This window comes from Corapipo altera, unplaced genomic scaffold, assembly GCF_003945725.1.
Source record: "Corapipo altera isolate COAL_440 unplaced genomic scaffold, ASM394572v1 1b, whole genome shotgun sequence".
Taxonomy (NCBI): Eukaryota; Metazoa; Chordata; class Aves; order Passeriformes; family Pipridae; genus Corapipo; species Corapipo altera.
The window spans coordinates 5,255,641-5,265,107 of NW_020884881.1; the positions used below are offsets into that span (position 1 = coordinate 5,255,641).

The 9,467-nt window shown below is 35.8% G+C and overlaps 1 long non-coding RNA gene across 1 annotated transcript; it reads right to left on the minus strand.

Moving 5' to 3' along the window:
• Window positions 1-770: 770 nt before the first annotated feature.
• LOC113945451 lies at window positions 771-5,144 on the minus strand. The gene is made up of 3 exons (XR_003527093.1): window positions 4,957-5,144; window positions 4,175-4,258; window positions 771-991 (listed from the first exon to the last, which is right to left on the minus strand). It is a non-coding gene; the product is annotated as an uncharacterized LOC113945451 (long non-coding RNA).
• Between the last annotated feature and the right edge of the window lie 4,323 nt (window positions 5,145-9,467).

A 9,467-nucleotide genomic window follows, 5' to 3' on the forward strand; every position in this document is an offset into this window, starting at 1 on the left:
TCTTTCAGTCAGTGCAGTTGACATTACTGAAAAAGGAGGCTTTTTCAGTAATAGTAGACTAGACTGTGAGTAACCTTCCCTTCTTTTAGAATTTTGTGAGCATTATACTGGTCACTTAATCTTCATGTACTTTGTGGTTTTACCTAGTATTTTATAAATATATTATATTAATTTGTATTTTCATAGACATTTATGCCAGAAAAGGATACTAGATCATCTAATGTGACCCAGTGTGTACTCCAGGCAAAATTATGTGCATTTAACTAGGGCATATCTTCCTCAAAGACATTCTAAGGGCCCTCCAGCTTTTCAGGAGATGAGGATTTCAGTATTTTTTTTACTTTCAAAGGAAAAACATGTTCTTCATTAATATATATAAAGTCTTTATAACTGAAGTATTATTTTTTGACTTCAACACAAAATATGTTGTATGTTATAACCATACCTCACACCTCCTCCAAAAAAAACCAAACCCAAACCAACAATTTAGGATACTCACTTGGCAAGAGTGGCTGCTATAGCAGATAATGGGTAATATAGTCTGTCTGTGTATTCTTTAATAAGAACATATGAGGAGAGAAACAACAACTTCTGCATGTTCTCTCTGTGTTATAGATTGTTTTCCATTGTTCTCCCACGTTGTCCATTTTCAGATATTTTAGTTTCCAATATCAATCAAGAATTAATATCCATGAAAAAACCCTCAGTCTTTTAATTTATTTATAGGAATGAAATAGTGTACATTTAAATAATGCATGAATACTCAATCAGCCCTAAATGTTTCTGAAGCTGCAAGAACCTTGCCAGACCATAAACCAATAAGCAACTCAACCATGTTTTCTTGTTACGTCTTATCGGACATACTGTAGAAGATCAGAAGATGGGATAAAAACCAGATGTACCAACTGCATTGTTTCCATTTTGGGTTTCCTCCTTCTGAGTCATTACGGCGACAATGTGTTGTATCATGCAGAATGAATGGATGGTCAACCTGTCAAACAAAACTAAAACTCAGTTGTTCTGGTTAGGTGGAGAAAACAAATTGCCCATATTTATCACATCCACCTGAGGGGAAAACTTTGGAAATCAATAAACAAGCTTCGGAGTCCAAGCTATTATCCATACCTTCCTAAAATGTGCAGCATTCTTTATTATGGTACTAGTTTTCTACACTTTCAATATACTTTTCTATGTCCCAGCTTCCACAGTGCTAAACCACTGCATTTCAATAAGGAGTAGAAGCTAAAAACAATAATCTGTCATTAGCTGCACATAGTTGCTGGTGTCCTTTTAATTTCAGTAAAAACATATGAAAAGACAGACAAATGATGCAGCATTTGGAGAAAGAAGCTTTCAGTTTTTTCCTTTTTACTTAAATGCTTCTTTTACTCTAAACCAGAAATGTCCAGAATTATCAAACTAATGAAATCGTATTAAGAAAATGCAAAGAGGTACTTCAGGTAACAGAATTTTTGTGTCAAACCGCTGGACAGTGCTGTCAGAGACTATGGTCTGGATCAAGAAAAGTACCTGGGCACTGTTTATTGCATTACCTCATCAGTAATGCTTTTATTCATCTTACCTAACCACAGATATTTGCAAAACAGACATCTGCATGACCTAAACAGTGTCCTTTACGGGCACTAGATTATATCAATCATTTTCGGGATGTATTTTTTCTCATCCTAATGCACGCTAAAAATAAGAGAGAGGAATTGTGCTATAGAAGTGTAAATCCATTTTTGCTGACCAATGAGAAAGTTGGAATTAGATGATATTACATCATACATTGTTGATGTGATGAACATTTAAAAAAACCACAGCTTATTAACTATACAGATTTCCTTACACATGTTTTTCCTTATACAATACAGGGACACATAAATGACTCAGCATCAACAGGTTCTGAACATTTGAACCTTCCTAAATTAGCCTTTAGGAAACACTTGCAGTAGTGTAGCAATAAATTTGGTCCTTTCCTTGATGATTCAAAAAGATTGGTGCTTCTTTTTATATATATATACTAAGCTATTAGAGATTGTCCAAAGGAGGGCAACAAAGATGGTGAAGGGCCTTGAGGGGAAGCCGTAGGAGGAGTGGCTCAGGTCATTTGGTCTGTTCAGCCTGGAGGAGACTGAGAGACCTCTTTGCACTCTAGAACTTCCTCATGAGGAGAAGAGGAGGGGCAGGCACTGATCTCTTCTGTCTGATGACCAGTGACAGGACTCAAGGGAATAGTCTGAAGTTGTGCCAGGGTAGGTTTAGGTTGGATATTAGAAAAAGATTCTTCACCCAGAGGGTGGCTTGGCACTGGAACAGGATCCCCAGGGAAGTGGTCACAACACCGAGAGTTCAAAAAGTGTTTGGACAATACTCTTGGGCCCATGGTGTGACACTTGAGGATGGTTCTGTGCAAGGCTAAAGGTTAGAGTCGATGGTCCTTGTGGGTCCAACTCAGCATATTCTGTGATTCTGGGATTTTGGGTAATTTTACTTTGCTTGTAAATTGTTATTTGGCATTTTACTTAAAGGTATTTTGCATGTTTGTCATTTTTCTTTTTGAAAAACCAGTGATTTTGCAAAGGTCCGCTGGATCATTCAGTATAGAAGACATGATATTGCAACAAATTCTTTGTACACTGAGATAAAAATAGGTTTATGTGAATATATATGAATTAATTTGTATACAATTAGATTTAATGATTGATGAGGGAGGGAAACAGAGGAGACTTGCAAGTCATTTGAGACTGTTTCTCTACAAAATATAGTAAAAACTATAGATATGATGTTTTCTTCAAGGTTATGAGTCATATTTGAAGTTTTCTAAACCACAAATGTATTTCTATTTACACTTTATCAACAGACTGAAACTTATTCATTCCCTTATTCTTTCAGATTGCACAGATGCACATATTTCTCTAGGATAATATGAGCTTTCAGATTATGTAAAGCAAAGATATTATTGTAGCTTTTCTTGAAAACAGCTATCCATCTTTACTAAAATTAGTGAACTAGAATTGGCATTTTTCTCAGTTCTACATTTTCTACTAATCAAGAATTTGCCACTGGGAACACCAATACCTGTACTGAGTAGACACAAGGACTAAAACATTGATACAAATCATCTAAAAAAAGTCTGCATATAAGGAAAATAATTCCTGAAAATCTGTTGAATCTCACTGGCAAGTAACTAGCATTTTGCAAAAAACTATGGAGCTGAACTACATATTGTAATTTGATTTTACTTTTTCTTCTTTTTAATGTCTTCGGGTATAAAACAGTTTTAAGTTTAATTTCTTTTCTAAACCATATGGAATTGAGCTCTGATTCAAGATTCTGTTCTTAGAAAAAGAAACATTATTATGTTTAAAAGTCAATAATAAATGCATCTCTTTTCACAGAAAAATATTCTAACATCTTTATTTTCACCAAGAAAGAAACTGCAGGATAGATGTGTTCCAAATGAAACTGAGTTGATGATAGGATCAGGAGTAAAATCCATCATCCTGTCCCTGTAGAGATATCTCCTCTATCTAAAAAATATCCCTTTCCCACCTCAGCTGTTCACACACAAGAGTGACTACTGGCTGTGTTGTGTGACTCATTGATGATGTTCATAGAAGTGTTAGACACGGAAAGAACCACAGGAAGGTAGCAGATGGTATTGTCTGGGGATGGAGTTGTAATTTATGCTCTTCCATTTACTCCCATACATACATTTAAATAATAAGAAATATAATGAAAGAGCAGTAGTTTCAGGGATGGCTTTTGGCGTAATTATAAGCTTGTGTTCAGAGTTTTTGAATTAATTATCCTGACAGTCAGGGTTTAAAAGAAAAACCTGAAGTTCCAGCTGTAATTCTCAACAGAATATTTTCAGAAAAACTAAATTTAAAAACTTACAATATGCTATTATATCATTCATACAAAATAATGAGAAACTTCAGAATTCTTAGAGTGCACACCAATCTTTATTTATTTATTTACTTTAAAAAGTGTTCTTATCCTAAATTTTTTATGCCTCGGGCATTCATCTGGAGTCCTGATGTTGTGAGCCTTCAGGCTTACCAACAGTAACTGTGATGATGTTTTTTAAATGTCCGTATGGTAGTTTAAGGTTTTCTGCTGACTCATAGTTGCAACTGAGAAACACTAATGTGTTCTGCCACCTCACCTACTCAGACTCATCCATCATCTCTGGTCCCATGGCTTGTGCCATACCTCAAGGTGCCTGTTGCCATTCTGTCTGAAGGACTGACTGTAGCAAAGAAGGACATTTGTGAACAGCTATGCTTGTGTGAATTTAGCAAAACCAACAAGTCTTTAGGGAGAATTATTTTCCTTAGTTGCACATCTAGTGCCTTATTAGAATCATCAAGTGTAAAAAGAAAAATTGACTTGCTTATTAATGTTCTTAGGTGATTATGTCTATGACTCCCCAGTTTAGTAAAGGTTGTACTTTTGCATTTAACAGCTGGACTTGTGGTCTCTGAGACTCGTCTCTCAGTCTGGAAAAAGAAAAAAAGTATAATAATATATTATGCATGTTAATATGCAAATTTTCATCTGGGTTCTTCTCTTCAGTAGGTCTTTCAGAGAATACAATGTGAACAATGCAACTGGACTTTTCAGAATAGATGTTCAGAAGGATTACAGCTTAATAGTTAATTCTCAGGTTTTGGACAGAAAACTGTAGATACACACACACAGATACAAAGGAACAGTTTGTACCACCACCTTCAAACCAAATCATTGTATTTAGCACTTTGATTCAAAATTATATGTTTCTAGTACATCACAGGAATAAATATAGAGCAAAGAAGTAATATTCAGACATTGATGGACCTGACACCAACAGAAGATTAAAGGACTATCATCAGAATAACCATTATTCCACTCTGAAGATCTTAAAATGGACTTATCAGAAGTAATGATGAGTATTTACACATCCGGTACCTTATTAATCATCAGACTTGATACACATCTGCTTTCTTCTCTCTAGCTTTTCTTGATTCCTGAACATTTCCTTTTCTTGATATTTTAATTCCTCTGTAATTAAATTATACTGGATTTTTCATCTGCTTTGATCCTTACAATAATACCTCAACTCCTTGTGCTATCACGTGCCTAATTCCATTTCAAATACCTTGCAGTTTTGCCTAGGAAAAAAATTAAGAGTTCAATTTTTATAATATAAAGTACAATATGTTCAAAATATCAAAAAAATTAAGGCTTCAGAAAATTCTTCCCTTTCACCTATTTTTTTCCCAGTGAACTACTTGTCATGATTTGCACTTATGAGCAGGAAGAAAGATTTTATACTTTCCTGGTCATGTATAAAATGTTGAAACTTGCAAGACATGATTGATTTCTCACAGAAAAGTCAATTGCTTTTCTTAGTTACTCTGAGTTAATTTTATGACTTTAGTTTAAATTCTCCTCCCAAATTCCTACACATTTATTTCTTAGAAATTATCTAAGTCTGTAAGTTTTAAGCTATAGGACTCAATTCTTTGTCTTGCAGATCTCCATCCATTTCTAATATATCTGAGACAGCTCACTCCCTAGTCTTTTTTGTTTAGAAGTGATTGTTTAGAACATTTGGTAAATTGCAATATTTTTCCATTAAAGGTTTTAATATTTTCTTAATTCAGATTTTGATTCCTTTTTTTTTCTTTCCTTACAAAAAATTCCTACTTTTCCTATTTTAGAATTTCTTGACATTAAAATAAAGCATTAAACAATTTCTAACTTCTCCAGGGAAAACTTTGTTCTACTTGAGCTTAGCTTTGCTAACTGTCAATCACTCAATCTGCCTTTATTTTATGTACAGTAACACACTGGAGAATGAATCTCAGAGTATCATGCATAATAGCTGTTAGTTAACAAGAAAAAGCTAATCTCAGCCGATGAATTTTCACCTTTGTTCTACATCTACTTAAAGAGTTTCTAATAACCTCAGGGACTAAATGTTATTGCTTCAGGGTATATACTTGAAGTCTTAGTCTCCGTGTTTTGTGCAGCTGCGTCCATGATCGGTCTGGAATAAAATGAACTTGAGTTTAGAACAAAATAATAGCATCAATGACTGAATTTTTATGCTATGTAGCACAAGAGAGGCCAATTACATTTTTGTGACTTAATAATTTATCCTGGCCACTGGCTAGGCAAACTGTTATAAATAGATCAAAGTTGTGTCACTGAATCAGTATCCATACAGTAAAATTAATCACAACTACGGTCTTTGCAACTTGCACACAGACGAAGAATATACCTGAGGGAGGTCACAGTGTTGTGTGTCAAAACTTGCCCCTGACTCCATGAAATGTCAAGAGGCATGTGAGGGATCCCCCTCTAGAACTTTTCATCTGCACTTTTCCATTAAAAGAAACATTTTGTTTCAAAGTGATTAGTGGTAGTAAGTACACCTTATGCTTAAAACATTGTTAGTAATAACAGTAATTTCTAAAGTCCCATACCTATGTTTTTTCTATCTTTTTGCTGCTTAACACAAAATTTTGAGCTCCCTACAAAAATACTTTGACTTTTTTTTTTTTGAGTAATGTAGAGACAGAAGAACAAAAGGTAGTGAATACAAAATGGCAAATGAACCTGGAATGCTTGACAAGTATGTGAGAGCTTAAAAAAAAAGTGTATGTATGCTACTGTTTTTAAGAAGAAAAGAAGTATCAGAAAACTAACTGAAATCACAGTCATGTAAACTGTGACTCTGTTGACTCTGCTACTAATAGATCTTCTTTTTCAGTATAAAGAAGTATGTAATTCCTATTGTTAATTAGATACAATTGAGTAAATTCTGATATAGGCTCATTTTCCAAGCTATATGTGTTGACATCTGTATTAATAAATAACATCATTATTAACAATTAGGATAAGCAGCAATAATTTTCATAACTCAGACAAAAATTTCACAGAATTTTTCTGAAGAAATTAGTTTCAATTTAATCTAATACATTTTTGTAGAAATATCCAGATCTTAATGTTTTGCATGTAAGCAGGTCAGTTTTATATCTGGTAGATTCTCTCCAAGGAATGAATCCCAGAATCAGGCAATGGTTCGGGTCTGAAGGGACCTGTAGAGATCATTTACTCCAAGCTGCCCTGCTAAAACAGGTTCATCTAAAGTACACTGCACAGGATCTTAGTCCAGACAGGTTTTAAATACCTCCAGAGAAAGAGACTCCACAACCTCTGTGGGCAGCCTGTTCCAGTGTTTTGTCACCCTCAAAGAAAATGAGTTTTTCCTTATATTCTGATGGAAATTCCTGTTTTTAAATTTATACCTGTTGCCCCCTGTCCTGCTGCTGGGAACTACTGAAAAGAGTCTGACCCTATCCTCTTATGTCCACCCTCATATTTGTGTGCATTTATAACATGCCCTCTCCATCCTCTCTTCTCCAGGCTAAACAGTACCAGCTCCCTCAGGCTTTCCTCATAAGAGAGATGCTCTAGTTCCCTAATCATCCTGATAACCCCTCACAGGACTCTCTCCAGTAGTTTCTTGTCTTTCTTGCATTGAGGAGCCCAGAACTGGACACAACACTCCAGATGTGGTCTCCCCAGGGCAGAGTAGAAGGGCAGGATCACCTCCCCCAACCTGTTGGCCACACTTTTCCTAACACACCCCAGGATACTACTGATATTCTTGTCCAAAAAGCCACACTACTGGCTCACAGTTAACTGTTGTCCACCAGGACTCTCAGGTCCTTCTCCACAGGGCTGTTTTCCAGCAGGTCAGCCCTCAGCCTGCACTGATGTTTGGGGTTATTCCTCTATGTCTTCAGGACCCTGCACCTGCCCTTGCTGAACTTAGGTTCCTCTCCACCCAGCTCTCCAGTCTGTCAGGTCTCACTGAGGTAGCACAGCCTTCTACTGTATCAGTCACTTCTCCCAGTTTTGTATCATCAGTAAACTTGCTGAGGGTGTGCTCCGTCTCCTGCTGCTCACCCTGAAAAATACCACTGGCTACAGGCCTCCAACTGTACTCTACACCATTGATTCCAACCCTCTGAGCTCTGCCATTCAGGCAGTTCTCAACCACTTCTAAACCACTCTCGACCTTACACATAAGGATCCTACAGGAGACATTGTTAAAAACCCTGTTGAAATCAAGATAGACCACACCCTCTGCCTTCATCTGCCCATCCTGTCATGCCGTCATAGAAGGATCTTAGATTGGTCAAACTAGTCTTAAATTGGTCTAACTTAGTGAATCCATATCAGTTATTCCTGATAACCTTTTTTTGTCTACATGCTTAGAGAGAACATCCAGAATGAACTGTTCCATCAACTTTCCAGGGATTTAGATGAGGCTGAATGACCCTGGGTCCTTCTGCTCACCGCTTTTGAAGACTGGAGTGACACTGGCTTTCTCTCAGTCCTCAGGCACCTCTCCTGTTCCCCATTGCTTTTCAAAGATGATGGAGAGTGGCTTAACAATAACATGTCAGATCCTTCAGCTGGTATTTTCCCTGTAGGCCTAATGAAAAATTAAAGGCAGCAAGGTAACAGGATATTATCTTTAACTTTTCATTTTCTTTTCATTTGTTTAATTGGTTGATTATTTTGTGATGAATCTCTAATTTAAACAGTACACTTCAGGTAAAAAAAAAAACCCTTGAGAATATTTCTTCAAATATTTCAAGCAAAAAAACTTAAAAAAATTTTAAAAGAAAATTGGGATGTTCAGAGGCAAACAGAATGGAACAGCATGAAGAAGGTTTATATTTCAAAAGAGAACTACAACATATAGATAAAGCTGTAGGGGTAACTTGACCTTGGATGGGAAGTTTTTTGAGATAGAATCTGCCTCGCTGAAGTAGGGAGCCTGAGGTCATGACTGAAAGATAAGAAAAAAAATCTAGTAATTCTATTCAGGGCAGTAACATGGAGGAAGAGACCCATCCAGAAGTGAGCACACTTTGGAAGATATTTCTTTATCCATTCTTGCACATTTTTGCCCCCATGCCAAATCTTAGTCCGTATTTACTACAGCAATTTATTGTGAGTTTTAATAAACATCTCTAGGAACTAAATTTGTTTAATGGTAGTATGTTTTCTTAGCACATATTCAGTCATCAAAAAGAATCAGTATGCCAATTCAAATTAATCTTCATCTTTTTTTAAAAAGCTTGCTAACACATGTCAATTAATAAGCAGAGAGCTTATAATAATTGGCACTTAACACTCTATTATGAATAGGGTTGTTCACTGTTAATGTAATGTAATGGATTGTAATTCTGTACTTTAATACTACCTGCCAAAGCATGCCTCTCTTACCTTCCTTTCTGTCTTTGCAACAAATCACATAATATTTTTCAATGGTAAGTAGAGAAATGATTATACTTCACACATTGTTTCACTAGCTTTAGAAATACAGTGGCCATGAACTACTTTTAGGGTTTTACAAAAGTCCTATAGACTTCACATAAATTATCAACATATGA